General features: G+C 37.6%; 1 pseudogene; it reads right to left on the bottom strand.

The window, feature by feature from the left end:
* Positions 1-14453: 14453 nt before the first annotated feature.
* LOC145131574 (zinc finger CCCH domain-containing protein 23 pseudogene) lies at positions 14454-15596 on the bottom strand (annotated as a pseudogene).
* Between the last annotated feature and the right edge of the window lie 829 nt (positions 15597-16425).

Here is a 16425-nt window from a genome sequence, read left to right as displayed (position 1 = left end):
ACGACGATGGTGATTCGGATGCAGCGTCCGAAGTCATCAACCCATATTTCCCGATTAGGGTGCCCGCTCATCGGATGGGCCCGAATGGCCCACGCCTCCATGGGGCGTGGATATTTGGAGATGGAGCAGGCAGCAGGGACAGCGACCCCCATATGGGATGGCCAGGGAATTTTATGATCTGAGAGACAGAGGGCCAGCCGACCGGGAACTCCCTGTCATGGTGAGGCGGTTACGGAATACTGGCGACTTAGACCAAGACACGGCCGAGCAACTGAATCAGATGCGAGCCGCAGTGGCCAGAGCGGAACGACAAACTTAAGAAGTAATCCATGAATTTCATGTACGTCAAGCGATTTGGGAAGATCGACTACGAGCCACAGAACGACAGGTGGCGCGTCTGCAGGGCGCATCCACGTCATCAACCCCACCACCCGACGCATCTCGGAGCACTTCAGACCAGTAGACTTCCCTACTAGTACTATGTTCTCTATGTTCGCTATATTATGTACTACCGACTCCATGTTTAAGTGATTACACTACTCATAGAGTCGGTATGCTGTCGAACTTTGTACCTCTATGTATGCTCTTTCGAGCAAATTTTCATGTATCAAAGTGCGGATATTATTAGTGAAAAATATTATGTGTTTTATGGGATGTTGTGACCTGCTATGTGTTTTATACTATTATTGCTTGGTGTAAATTTATGGGAACAATTAGATACAAAAATCGATTCACGAAATTCTCAACTTAAAAACAATACATACTCAACATCTTTCTGATCCGTAACAGCAAGATGCCTCAGAGACCAAACCGCGGAAATACCCAACCACCGACACCACCGGAAGTCAACTCAGCCGCGTTTCAAGCCGCTGTATCTGCTGCGGTCACAGCAGCCATGACGCAAATCCACCAGGGGAACAATGGCGGAGGACACAGACAGGGAGCTGGGAGTTCAAACAACGGAATAAATCAAGGACCTACCAAAACATGCTCTTACAAAGACTTCACCAACGCCAAGCCACGAACCTTTAATGGAACGGGAGGCGTCATAGCCCTAAAGAGGTGGATTGAGAAAATCGAATCTGTCTTTGAAATTTGTGGGTGTCCAGATGGGTGCAAGGTCAAGTTCGCAGCATGTACCTTTGTCGATCAAGCTCTTTCATGGTGGAATAGTCACATTGAAGCCATGACCCTTCCAATGGCAAATGCGATGCCCTGGGAAGAACTGAAGGAAATGATGTTGGCAGAGTACTGCCCTAGAGGCGAGATACAAAAGATGGAACAAGAATTGTGGAACTTGACAGTTCAGAACTCCAACATCGACGCATACATATCTAGGTTTAGCGAGTTGTCCCTTCTGTGTCCGGGTATGATCACCTCAGAAGGGAAAAAGATTGAGAGGTTCATCTGGGGATTAACTGCACCTATCCAAGGGAATGTCATTGCGGCAAACCCTGAGACATTTGATAGTGCCAAGAGATTGGCCAAGAAACTGTATGATCATGGCAACAAGAAGAGTGTTAAGATCATGGAAGTGGATGTTAAGAAGGAAGAAGAGAATAAGAAAGGAAAGAGTAACAAGAGAAGAGGTAAACAAAACTCCGAGTCATCTAAGAAGCAACAGACAGTGACTGTCCACGCAGCAACCCAAGCTACCCCAACACCACATGCTCCAGCCTCATCCACGCCAAATACTCCGAAGCAGTACACGGGGAATCTTCCCAAGTGTAACAAATGTAACTACCATCACCTCGGGGAATGCAGAGAGATGATGTGCACCAGATGCAACCGGAAGGGCCATACAGCAAAATATTGTAGGGCCCAGTTTCCACAAAACCAGATGCACAACAACAACAACAACAACACCAAGGATGGAGCCAGTTATACATGTTATGGGTGCGGGAAAACTGGGCATTTCAGACGAAATTGTCCCAATGCAAACACCCAGGCGACAGGAGCAGCAGGAAGAGTACTGACTATGGGGCAAGGAGAAGCGGTGCAGGATCCCGCTGCCGTCACCGATATGTTTCTCCTTAACCACTCATATGCATGCATCCTGTTTGATACCGGGGCAGAGCGAAGCTTTGTGAGTAACAAATTCAAACACTTGCTAAAACAACAACCCCAAAAGCTTAATGAAACCTTTACGGTGGAAATGGCTAATGGGAAAACAGAATCAGTCGGGGAAATCTATGTAGGATGTACCCTAACTTTAAATCAACATATCTTTCAAATAAACTTGATGCCTGTAACTATTAGGAGTTTTGATGTGATTATCGGCATGGACTGGTTGAGCCCCCATCATGCCGAAATTTTGTGTCGCGAGAAGGCCGTTCGCCTTCATCTCCCTAATCACGAAACCCTAATTATATATGGAGACAAACCCAGTACGAACCTTCGCCTTATCTCGTGCATTAAGGCACAAAAGTGTCTACAAAAGTAGGACTTGGCGTTTCTGGCACACATAGTGGATAAGTCCAAGGAAGAGGTCAATATTCGAGACATCCCAGTGGCTTGCGACTTTCCGGAGGTCTTTCCCGAAGATCTTCCGGGGATACCCCCAGAAAGACAAGTCGAGTTCCGCATTGACCTGGTATCGGGAGCTACGCCAATGGCCAAATCACCCTATAGGTTGGCTCCTGCGGAGATGCAGGAATTGTCAAGTCAACTCAGCGAGCTCTTGAGTAAAGGATTCATCCGACCTAGCTTCTCACCCTGGGGAGCTCCGGTCCTTTTTGTTAAGAAGAAGGACAGATCCTTTAGGATGTGTATCGATTATAGAGAGCTGACTAAGCTCACTATCAAGAAATGCTACCCACTTCCACGAATCGACGACCTGTTCGACCAGCTCCAGGGAGCAAATTACTTCTCTAAGATAGATCTATGGTCCGGCTACCACCAGCTCAAGGTCCGGGAAGAGGATATTCCCAAAACCGCTTTGCAAACCCGTTATGGACATTATGAATTTGTTGTAATGCCCTTCGGTCTAACGAAGCCCCTGCCTCATTCATGGACCTAATGAATCGAGTTTGCCGACCATTCCTCGACAACTTTGTCATCGTTTTCATCGACGATATTCTAGTATATTCTCGAAGCGAAGAGGAGCATGGCCGACATCTCCGACAAATCTTAGAAACCCTTCGAACTGAAAAGTTATACGCAAAACTCTCTAAATGTGAGTTCTGGCTCCGAAGCGTAAACTTTTTAGGTCATGTTGTCAGCCAAGAAGGGATACATGTGGACCCTTCCAAGGTTAAAGCCATTGAAGGATGGGCAGTCCCAACGACACCCACATAAATTCGTCAATTTCTGGGTCTCGCAGGCTATTACAGAAGATTCATCCATAACTTCTCCAGAATAGCCAACCATCTAAATGTGAGTTCTGGCTCCGAAGCGTAAACTTTTTAGGTCATGTTGTTAGCCAAGAAGGGATACATGTGGACCCTTCTAAGATCAACGTCATTGAAGGATGGGTAGTCCCAGCGACACCCACATAAATTCGTCAATTTTTAGGTCTCGCAGGCTATTACAGGAGATTCATCCAGAACTTCTCCAAAACAGCCAAGCCACTTACCATGCTTACACAGAAGGGTGTACCATTTAAATGGATAGAAAAGCAGGAGGTTGCCTTCCGAACTCTGAAGCGAGCTCTCTGTAGTGCACCATTATTATCACTACCAGAGGGAACAGAGGACTTCGTAGTTTACTGCGATGCTTCGAATCAGGGTTTAGGCTGCGTACTCATGCAACGTGGTAAGGTAATAGCTTATGCATCCCGACAACTAAAAACGCATGAGGTGAATTATACCACCCATGATCTCGAATTAGGAGCTGTGGTCTTCGCCTTGAAAATTTGGAGGCACTACCTTTATGGTACCAAGTGCACCATTTTCACCGACCACAAGAGTCTCCAACACATTTTAAATCAAAAGGAGTTGAACATGAGGCAGCGAAGATGGGTTGAACTGCTAAACGATTATGAGTGCGAAATCAAGTACCACCCAGGCAAGGCTAACGTGGTAGCTGATGCCTTGAGTCAGAAGGAATACTCCAATCGTCGTGTGAAGACTCTTTCAATAACCATCCAATCCCATCTGTCCTCACAAATCAAAGCAGCCCAGTTCGACGCCATGAAGACAGAAAACAGAATGAGCGAACCGTTACGGGGAATGGAAAATAACTTCGAAGTCAAAGAGGATGGAGCATATTATTTCATGAACATAATTTGGGTCCCTAAACATGGAGGATTCGGAGAAGTAGCCATGAATGAAGCTCATAAGACACGATACTCCATCCATCCAGGGTCAGATAAAATATACCTGGATGTCAAGCAATGTTATTGGTGGCCTAACATGAAGGCAGAGATTGCCACTTACGTTAGCAAATGCCTCACTTGTGCTAAAGTGAAGGTAGAGTATCAAAAGCCCTCGGGACTATTACAACAGCTGGTGATACCCGAGTGAAAATGGGAAAGGATTACTATGGACTTTATGACCAAATTACCCAAGACAACAGATGGATTAGATACCATATGGGTGATAATCGACAGGTTGAAAAAATCCGCCCATTTCCTGCCAATAAAAGAGACATACAAAATGGAGCGACTAACAATAATCTACATCAAAGAAATTGTGAGACTCCATGGAGTACCAATATCTATCATCTCAGATTGAGATAGTAGGTTCACTTCACGCTTTTGGCAATCGCTACAGAAGGCTATGGGGACACAACTCGACATGAGCCCTGCTTACCACCCACAGACGGATGGTCAAAGTGAGTGAACCATTCAAACGCTTTAGGATATGCTTCGAGCATGTGTGATAGACTTTGGAAGGTCGTGGGATACCCACTTACCTTTAATTAAGTTTTCATACAACAACAGTTATCATACAAGCATCAAAGTTGCTCCTTTCGAAGCATTATATGGTCGTAAATGTAGATCACCGTTGTGTTGGACAGAGGTAGGGGACACTCAGCTGGCAAGAGGGCAGACAGAAAGCAATGCATTAACAGGACCAGAAATCATAAGCGAAACGACTGAGAAAATAGTTCAAATCAGAGCTCGACTTCAAGCATCACGTGACCGACAGAAGAGCTACGCCGATAAGCGGCGAAATCCCTTGGAATTTCAAGTCGAGGATCGAGTGTTGTTAAAGGTCTCCCCCTGGAAAGGGGTGATCCGTTTTGGGAAACAGGGAAAGCTAAACCCACGGTACATTGGACCCTTCGAGATTCTTGCCCTAATCGGTCTGGTGGCTTATAGACTGCAACTACCTGATGAATTCAGCAGTGTACACCCCGTATTCCATGTTTCCAATTTGAAGAAGTGCTTATCCGACGAAATGCTCGTCATCCCGTTAGAAGAAATCGAAATCAACGAGAATCTCCTGTTCATCGAGGAACCCGTAGAAATCATGGATAGGGAGGTGAAGCGTACTAAGCAAAGCTGCATTCCAATAGTGAAGGTTCGGTGGAACGCAAAGTGTGGACCGGAATTCACTTGGGAACGCAAAGACCAGATGAAGCAAAAGTACCCTTACTTATTCTCGCATTCTTAAGTCTAGCTTCAAAAAGAATTTCGGGATGAAATTCCCTCTAACGGGGGGATGATGTCACAACTAGCATTCTAGCTAGGAAATTATGTACTCTTGTAAACATTATCTACTATAAACTCGTAAAACCCTAATTCATGTTGTGCTTGAAATTCAACCCACTTTCATGAAACTTAACTTTTTGGGCCATAATGGGCCTAAAATGGATTGGTTTACTTTAATGGGCCTTATTGGGCCATAACAAATCCAAATAACTTTAATAAGATTTAAATCCATTCTTTTATGCACATTGGGCCGTGAACCACCTCTAAAAGCCCAATGGGTCGAAAAACTACTTAATGGACTCATGGTTTCAAACAAAATCAAGCAATGGCCCAAGATAAACTACTTCCTTCCTCCTAAGCCCAAGAATTCGGCCCAACTACAAAAGAAAGGGGGGATAGTTGACTTTAAGGGTGCCACCTCACTTTTACCCAGCATGTACCCATGCATGGACCAACATGCATCTATAATGGTCACCTCATCCTCTCTCTCTTCTCCTTCTTCTACTCTCAGCCGAGGATCACCAAGACACACACACATCACAACAAATTCTCTCAAATTCTCTCAAGGCTCATCCATATTCTTCATCCAAATTCTCGAAAATTTGCTTGTATATCAAGAGGATTTCAAGAGAATATAATCACTTCTTGGTAAGTTGTACTTAGATCTATGGTTTAGTTTCTTGATTCCTTTATAAATCTCCTTCTAACTCATGAAAGTTCATGATCATGCTTCTTAGAACCTATCTAAGCCAAAGCCTTCTCAAGAAGCTTTCTAGGGCCGAAAATAACATCAAACTCTTCCATTCTCTCTTCAAATCGAAAACATCAAATCAAGGTGAGTTCATACCCCTCTATTTTTGGTTTTCATATGTTTTATGGGGGAGAATGCAAGTAAAATGTGAAGATCTATGTGTATTTGTATGATATGTGTGTTTTCTTGTGATTTTGTGATATATTTATGCTAAAAATGAAAGATATTTCGAGATCTATAGTCCAAGAAGGAAAAATATGTGATCTAGTTCATATTTCACTCAACATGTCAAGATAAACTAATATACAAGCTTTAAAATAACATACTATAACATCAAACTCATTTTTGGGCTATTTTTGTCAAATAAGTAAAAGTTTGGGAAAAAGTTGTCATTTACGGTTTTTACAAGGTTCAAAATGCCAAAAAAGTTAAAATAGAAGTTTCTATGAACATTATGTTTTTCAAAGGACTAAAAATGAAATTTTATGGCTTATTGGGCTAAATTTTGGGCTTTTCGGCCCATAAGCCCAAAGTTGCGAAAAATATGTTTCTTAAGGGGCTGAAATGGAAATTTCTCAAAACAGTGGGTAGGAAGGTAAATAAATCTATTTCTGGGGTTTAAAATGATCATATTTGTTAAAAAGGATTTAAAATGCAAAGATTTTGGATTTTGGGTAAAAAGTGTAAAAGTTGCGAAAAAGGTGGGCTAAAATGCAAATCTTTTAACTAAAGGGGTTGAACCTTTCAAAAAGTTACTTTTGGGCTTAAAACATTATTTAAATAAGTGTTTGGGTAAAAGATGTCAAGAAAAATGGTTCAAGGACCTAAAATGTCATTTTTTTAAAAAGGGCAAAAATTGCCAACTTTACAAAATAAGGGGCTGAGTAGGTCAAACTAATGTTTTTGGTCAATTATGTTAATAATAATAATAATTGGGTCAAAATATACAAAACTTTATAACTTATGGGTATAAATAGAAAAATAACTATTTTATAAATCTATAAATCGTTATAAAACAATTTCGTGATTTATAAGTCATATCGATTAAACAACTCGCAACATTAATACTATACAAAACAAGTAAACGTTCAAATGGTTGGGCTTGAGAGATTCTAATCATGCTTAATGGGCATTCGTGACTCATTAACATGTCTTTTGGGCCCAACTTAAATAATACAAGTTATTGGGCCTCCTGTAACCCAATTTCATGCTTAATGGACCCTCAATGGTTTTTACATGCTATTGGGCCTCAGTGGCCCATTAGCATTACTAGTAAGGTCCAAATAAATTATATGCGAAATGGGCCAACACGCTTTTCGTATACTCGACAGCCTTAAAAAAAATATACGAAATTAGTAGGGCCTCGTAGTCCTCTTCTTCTCGTCTGTTAGGCTTACCTTCTCTTCAAGTAAACTAAAATCAGATCATTAATCAAGGTTAAACGAATTCATGTGGATTGAGTGAGTAATAACGGGTGACACCAATAGGTGTCGGTCGTAGTCTGTAGTTGTAATCAAAGTCTCCTGGAGGGAGAGCGAGAGTTTGTGTATAGATCTATACGGGGGTGACTCCCCCCACACCTAAGCTGTTCGCTACAGTTAGACTCGGCCAGTCTAGGGTGACAAAGTCTTAAGATCAAATTTCGGTGTTCATTTTGAATACCAAGACAGACGAACTTGTCATTATCATGCATGGTTATAACGACTCACGTAGAAAATCCGACAATATTAATCAAGGGACATTCATTAATCATGGGAAATCATATTCATTCGATGTAACGATTCAATAAGACAAAAAAATCATATCTTTTTATCGGAAAACATTGGTTTTTCCGGGGGAAACCAATCTTACTTATTTGTACTTCAAAAACTATAATGCAAAACTTCTCATTTATTCATGTTTTGAAAACATTCACGCTTATACTTACAGGATCATCATAACATTTTCAAGAAAAGCTTTAATACAAAAAATATCGGATTTTCTGGGTTTTACCAATGACATAAACTATTTTACATTAAACACACTTATGAACTCACCAACATTATATATGTTGACCATTTTCAAAATGACTTGTATTCTCAGGTAATCATTAGACAAGGAGGCATCCAGTATGTTGAAAGTTTCTTTTGTAGTTGCTAATCACCAAACTCTTTATATTTTGAAATTATGTAATGTAAACCTTGTACTTGATGTAAACAATGCCAGTTGTACTATGAAATGGTTAGTGATGCATGTGTTATGTTTCATATATATTCATTGTGATGATATTTCAATTTAAGTCACGCCAGCCCCCGGACGTTTCCGTCGTCTGGTTCGGGGGTGTGACAAGCATCCATAGAGTTCACTTAGGAAATCATTCCATTATAGATGGTGACATTTCAAAATCATTTAAACACTGAATGTAATTGTTTAAACTTATAATTTCTTAAAAAACATTTATGCCTATTGTTTGGAGAGAGTTCAACAGATTATAAAATAACCAAAAATGATTATCAAAATCTATAAATTGTTTCATAAATATACTTCAGCAATTCTGAAATTTTGAAATCAGAAAATTATGTCTAAGTTTTTAAGGATTCAAAACTGAAATTCTGAAAATCAGATTATCTGCCTTTGAAAATATTCATGAAATCTGTTTATGAAATCTAAAATTTCTTTCAGAAAACTATTTCAACATTTCTGAAATCTAAGATCAGAAATCTATTACTAAAATGCAGAAACTGGAAAAACTGAAATCCAATGATCTGAAACTACAAATCCGGAGTCTGAAATCAGAAAACGGTTTCTGGAATCTTTGAGGCTGAAAACTGAAATTCTGAAACTCAGAAAACTGGATTTATGAATTCTCTAATCTGAAAAATAAAATCTGAAATCGAGTTTTCAGAAATTAGTTCTTTTCCAATAATCTAATTTTTGAGATCTTGATTTCAGAAAACTAGAATATAATTTTTGATATTTAAATGTGATTCAGAAAAACTTGAGCTTTTAATTTTATGAACAAAAACCTTATGGTTTTTTCTTCTTCTAAATACTGATTCAGAAAATCTTATGCTAAAATTCTGAAATTATGATGTACAAACCTGACAAAGAAAACAGATGAGTAAACCATATATTATGATGCATAAATTTGATGCAAGATCTAAGTCAGAAATCTGATATAATCTCTAATGTTGAAAATCTGATAAAAGAAAACTGATGCTGAAATCAGAAATTCTAATGCAAAAATTTGATACTATATTTATGAAAACTGATGGAGAAATCTGATGATGAAATCAGAACGCCTATGTATTAATCTGATATAAAATCTGATTCGTGAATATGATGTAATATCTAATGCAAAAGTTCTAATACAAACTGATACAAAATCTGATATAAATTGTGATTCAAAAATCTGATGCAATATCTGATCAGCACCTGAAACTAAATTCTAAAATAAGAATTTTTGATGAAAAAATCCTGATGCAAAAAATTTGATTATCAAAATATTGATGCTTAATCTGATGTAATATCAGATTCTGAAAATTTTAAATGCTGAAATGCTGAAAATCTGATTCAGCAAAATTGATTTTTCCTTTTCATTTGTTTGCTGTAAAATCTAAAAAGTATAACAACATAAAAAACAATTTTATTTTTCTTCTAGAACTGATGCTGTTTTTTTTCAAAACAAGCAAGAAAAACTCAAACACTGATTTTGTTTTTCCCGTTTTAAAAAAATGCAAGTAAAATTGTTTCTGATTTCTTGTTCGTTTCGTACAAACAAATTTGTTTTAAGATTGTAGGAATAATATCACGGAAATGTACGAAAACAAGAAAGAAAACATAAAAAATGAGACATGTATTTAACACATTGTCCTTAAAACAAATTCTTTCGCTACCGGGTGTTTCTTTCCCAGGATACAACAGTTCGAAGTGGTTCTTCTAGACCACCCGAACCCTCAATATGCCTGAAATATATCTTCAATATAGCTAGAAAAATAAGAAGTGGGGAAGAAGAGAATTTGTTGCATTCTTTTGTTTTTGCAAATGGTTGTAGAGTAGTGGTATTTATACTACACATTCTATAACCTCCCATTTAAACACATCTATTAATCACAAGATTAATGTGTGTTTAATATGTAATTAAACTGTAATATTAATGACAATTTCAGTTATGAAAGAAAGAAATATTTGCAAGAAAGGTCCCTGAACTTTTCTTTTCTTTCTCTCGTCCATTAAACTCTTTTATTTACTTCTTCCAACATTCATACTTTAAGGATTAATTTTTCATTCATCTTAAATCCGTTTTGGACGTGTAAAAAAAATTGGGAAACCCTATTTTTATAAATTGTTTCACACAAGTTTTCTAACAGAAAACAGTAGTGTTCACTGTTGTGAAGTAATAATCGATAATGAAGAAAAAAAAACAAAGATAGTTAAATGATAATAAAGGAAAGAAATGTTATGGTGAATTGTATATTTACTAAGTGAAAATCGAATCGGGTATATTTACTAAGTTAAAATGATACAATATAAATGTTTAGTACTTAAGCTTCGATGAGGCTGTAATGTATATTCCTTATCCCCCCCCCCCCACACACACACACACACACACACACACACACACACACACACACACACACATATATATATATATATATATATATATATATATTAATACATATTACATGTTGAAGATATAATGAGTATTAATTAAATCTTCAGCATTTAATATGCGTTAATTACTTTCTTAAAATAACTAAAATGAGTGGTCCAGAATCAATCCTACATGCACACAATAGATAGTAAAAATATTTAAACCTAACTCTCTCTCTCTCTCTCTCTCTCTCTATATATATATATATATATATATATATATATATATATATATATATATATATATATAAAATTTGTTTTTCATTAATTTATTTTATTAAAAGAACTATTTAATATAAAATGTTGGTACCATCACCAACACCCACCACCAGTTATCCATTCACCACATGCCACATCTCCTCCTTTCGCATGCATTCCTCTCGGTTACCACCGTCTCTTTCATTGGATAAAATTATTAGGTGTGAGACATGTGTAGTATACGAGATGATTAATATATAAAATGTCATGTGTAAAAAAATTATTTAAAATACTTACAAAATAACATGTGACAAAATGAATAAGAGTGTAACAAATGACAGAAAAAAGATTTTTATTTATTAGGATAGATATATATTAAACTCAAAAATCTATATAGAGTTTTAACATTTATGTTTTACAAAATATCAAATTTTACGGTTGTTTATGACATTTATTAAAAAAAATGGTCATTTTATAATATCTATTAAGAAGAGTTGTTATTTTAGTATATCTTGTTTGAAAACAATAAATTTTATAAAGCTCAACTTCACATGATATTCCTATATAAATAATTTGATTTACCCCTGAAATTTAAAAAAAAAATCATGTCCACAGAAAGCAAGTGTTAAAAAATTGCAACAAAATAACTATTAATAAACTAAACAAATTAAATAAATAACAGTTAAAAACTTGTTTTAATGATAGTTTTTATATCGGTTTTAAAAATTCGATAAATAATAGATAATCAGACGTTTAACATATACGTCTAACTAATTTTTATTTGAACATGTTTCAAAAAATAACAGTTAAGGATCTATATTGTAATTTATTAGTCAAAATAGGTTATCATCTATCTAAAACAAAAAAAAATTAAAAAAATAAATAAATAAATAAATAATCGTAACTTATTATTATTAGTAAATGGATTTATAAATAAAAATTTCCATCAATTAATATACAATCTTTGTCATTTATTATCATATTCATTATATTTAATACTTTAATACTTTAATTTAAAAAATTTGGAAAAAAAACCATAAATTGACATTGTAAATATAATTTATTTAGAAAATATTATAAAATGACATGTGTCAAAACTCATGAAAAAATGACATGTTGCAAAAGGATCATTGATCTATTAGAGTAGATCACCCCCTTTATCACCGGACTAAACTACCACCATATCCGCCTCCGGAAAAAACACCCCATCGAACACATTCAAACCCCGAACTCAAACACATAAATTTAACCCATTCAAAGTAGAAATCAAAATCCAAAAATCCAACCAAGAAATTCATGCCAGAAATTAAGGATAATGTCGTCATTTTAAATCGGACGGGTACCAAATCCAAAACAAATTAAAATGTGAGGGTTGTCTTAATGAAAAAAAAAGTTAAAAGATAAGGATGTGTTTGATTCGCTGGAATGGATTCCAATTCCACCACATTCCAGTGTTTGGTTCAACTTTGTATGATGGAATTAGGATCCTAAATGAGAAACTTTCCTTCAAATAAGGGAAAACACTTTCCTTCAAGATGATGATGGAATTAATTCCCTTCTAAGAAGGAAAGTGGCATTTTACCTTATTACTCTTGTTTTATTTCCCAACATAACTTTTACCACCATCACTCACCCACCACCACCTTCACCACTACCCACCACCGCCGCCGCCACCACTACCACCTACCACCTCCACCGCCACCACTTATCGCCATTACCGTAACTACTACCACCACCTACTACCGACATCACCACCACCACCTACCACCGCTACTGTCACTACCATTCACCTACCGCCACCGCCACCATCACCTACCGCCACCGCTACCACCACCACCCACCACTTGCCACCGTCATCACCATCCACCACCACCTATCCCTGCCACCGTCACCGCCATCACCACCACCATCCAGTTACCGTCACCGCTACCACCTACCGCCACCCCACCACAACTACCACCACCACCTACCCTTGCTACTGCTACCGCCTCCACCACCACCACCATCTACCGCCACTGACACCACTATCACCCACCACCACCATCACCACCACCTACCACCACCGCCACCACCACCCATCATCACCGCCACCACCACCTACCACCGGTATGAATGTTCACTTAATAAAATGAAAAATTATTATTTTTATAGTTTATATAATATATATTTAAATGTAAGATAGAAATCAAAATAAAATTAAGCAAAACAAATAAAAAAAGGATAATTCTGTCTGTCATTTTATATGGATTAAATTCCGCATGCCGACCAAACAAAATCTAGAATTAATTATAATTTTATTTCCTGCCAACCAAACAGTATATAGAATAATTCGTGACAGATTCCTTTTCCAATTCCAATTCCAATTGCATTGAAAACATTTTGCAAACTAAAAAACACCTAAGGTTGTTGAATGAAAAAAATAAAAAAAATAAAAAAAAATGTTCAAAGATAAAGACTCGCAAGTTATATCAAAAAATAGGAACGGATTCTCGTAATTTACTCTATATAGTATATGACCCTTTTTACAGTCAAAAGAGGAACGGATTCTTGTAATTTACTCTATATAGTATATGACCCTTTCTAAAACATAAATGGTTGAATAGGGATAAGAATTACAAGTCACTTGAAAAAAATAAATAAATAAAAAATAACCCTAGCAAATCGCAAGTAGTTTGCAACAGAAGAACATCGTCATTGAGGCCAATCTGAGACTATCTAATCTAAAGAACGTCACATAAAAATCTTTTTTATTTTTTATTTTTTTACTTCCGAGCAAGGGGATTATTCAAAAGTTGATAAGCTCCGTTTTAATTATCAGTCGGAGACCGGGGTTGAAGGTATAAGAGGGAGAGCCAACCACGAAACGAACAACTCATCTAAAATATGATGATTCACATCGGAAGTTTGACATTTGAATTCAAACCCGTTTGGAGTCGGTCGATTACGCAATAGGTTCATCAATTCACTCATTAATGAAATATATATAGTTGAACCGAAAACATACAACGACTTACAAGAGAGAATGAAATTACTCATTCACAGGTATTTACCATTTCTTACATTTATCATCGATCTTCCTGTGTCTTACCCAAACATTACTAGCTATCTACTGACCTCACTGAATTTAAACACTTCGAAAGGATCATTGCGTTTCACAATCTAATAATAATAATAATAATAATAATAATAATGATAATAATAATAATAATAGCAATCCCAGTAAACATTCTTCTTCTTGATAACTGTACATCTCCTTCTGCTCCTTCCATCATCGATCTAGGTGAGAAGATCATTCACCCAGTTAAGATCCGGACCACCAGTGGCCCTCTCTTCATTGAGGTTGTTCATGCCCAGATTGCATTCTCTGGTAAAAGCACGACGTGACCCGGATGCACACGGGGATAATGTCGAAGGAGAGAAAACAAAAAATGACTGTTGATCATCACTACCAGCAAAAGAATCCATCCACATCGGGTTTGTATTCTGAGCTTGATCAACTGCATTCATATTCATAGCCTTCATGGAGTGCATGAGTTCATTTATCGACTGAGAAGCTATGAGTTCGTTCATGGAATCTCCGTAGTTTCCAAGTTGAGTCATTCCAGATGACTCCGTGCGGCCTAACCTGTCAGAAAAACGGGACACCGGAGAAAACCCAACTCCCAGCAGCGTCGTAGAGAATGGGGGCGAAGAGGGTGGAGACAGTTTGTCTAGATCGAGAATCGAGGTTGGGGAATTTGAGTGATGGGTACCTGGATGACAGCGACAGTGAACACAATGGCCGGAGTTTCCATGCTTTTTCGGCGAGTCAACCGTCTCAACCGGCAGCGATCGGAGCTGTTTAGGAGTGTGTGCAAAAAAGCAGATCTTCCGCTGACAATTCTTCCCGTCTTTGCAGGCTTCAGTACGATAGCGAGAAGGATGAAGCCAGCACTCAAAAACCCCATGAGCAAACTCACAGCTGTCTCCTCGGCCACAACTTCCCCGGCGAAAATCCGCACACACAATACCAGAATAATTGAACCGACGGGGACACCTCCGGCGAGCCTTTTCACCAGGGTGAGCGAAGGGGCAGTCAGTCCAGTCATGGGATCTGCTACGAGTACACTTCCGAATCTTGAACTCGTACATCCGAAATTCTTCAGAAGAATAGGGATCAGAGTCATCATCTTGACCAGAATTGTAAGGGAGGAATTTCTGGAGTAGGGTTTCCTCAGGAAGGACTCTAGGGGAGTCATTTTGTTGGTGTTGGAGCTGATTGTACATATCCATGGATTGTTCAGAAGATAAAGCTGCAAGTCGACGACTGAGAAGCTTGCGAGGTGGGATGTCGAGGTCCCGGAAGGATTTCTTGCTGGCGAGGTACAGTTGGTGAGCGGACTGAAACTTGTGTTCTTGTTCTGAACAAACACTATCCATGATCCCTTTGTCTGTTTATTTTTGTGTGGATTTTGTTTGTGTATGTTGGGAGTGATGGATAGAGAGAAAAAGAGGGATCAGTTAATGGAAGACATTAAAGAGATGGTTGATGAGAAAGGAAGGAAGTAAAACGGGGGCGATATATAGGTGGTTTCTGGTTTGGGAAAGATCGAGAGAAGGATGATGACGAGAGGGGAGAGATGACGAGGATAGACCGAGGTGTGGAGAAAGCACTGCGTGGCAGAATAGTATTAGAGCTGGGCATGCAGAGTTATATATGTGGCAGCTCAAGGAAGAGGTTCTTACATGCATGCAGATCTCTCTCTCTCCTCTCTCTCACACACAACTAAAATTTAGTAATATTTACTTCACTTCTCTAGTTTTGCTATTCTGACTTGTAGTAGCATCGTTTCACCAATACTATTCTTTCCTTTATTCTTAAAGATTTTTATAACATTTTCAACGAACTGTTTCACATTTTCTATAAAATATTGGTACGTTATTTTTTTATTTGTTGAATCACATGGGTACTATGAATTCTATCCATATATAGATTTAACGGATAATCATAAAATAAGTATGAAAGTGAGAAAGTCATAAACCCCCTAAAAATAAAGTATATATTTAACAGAATAGTAATTATCTTTTATAAAAGTTATCATAAATTTTGTAACATAAACACTTTTTCAAAAAAAAAAATGTTCCACAGATTTGTGGTGTTTTTTTCAATTTTTTTTTACTTCGCTTTACATAAAAAATGCATTTTATAGATTCTTTAACCTTTAACATTCCACTTCACTTAGTTTTAAGTTTAGCTAAAGGTTAAATA

This window comes from Lactuca virosa, chromosome 8 (genome assembly GCF_052849685.1).
Source record: "Lactuca virosa cultivar CGN04683 chromosome 8, Lactuca_virosa_CGN04683_v6, whole genome shotgun sequence".
In the NCBI taxonomy this organism is placed as follows: Eukaryota; Viridiplantae; Streptophyta; class Magnoliopsida; order Asterales; family Asteraceae; genus Lactuca; species Lactuca virosa.
The sequence above is the reverse complement of the archived record's forward strand: the minus strand, read 5'-3'. Positions and strand labels throughout refer to the sequence as shown.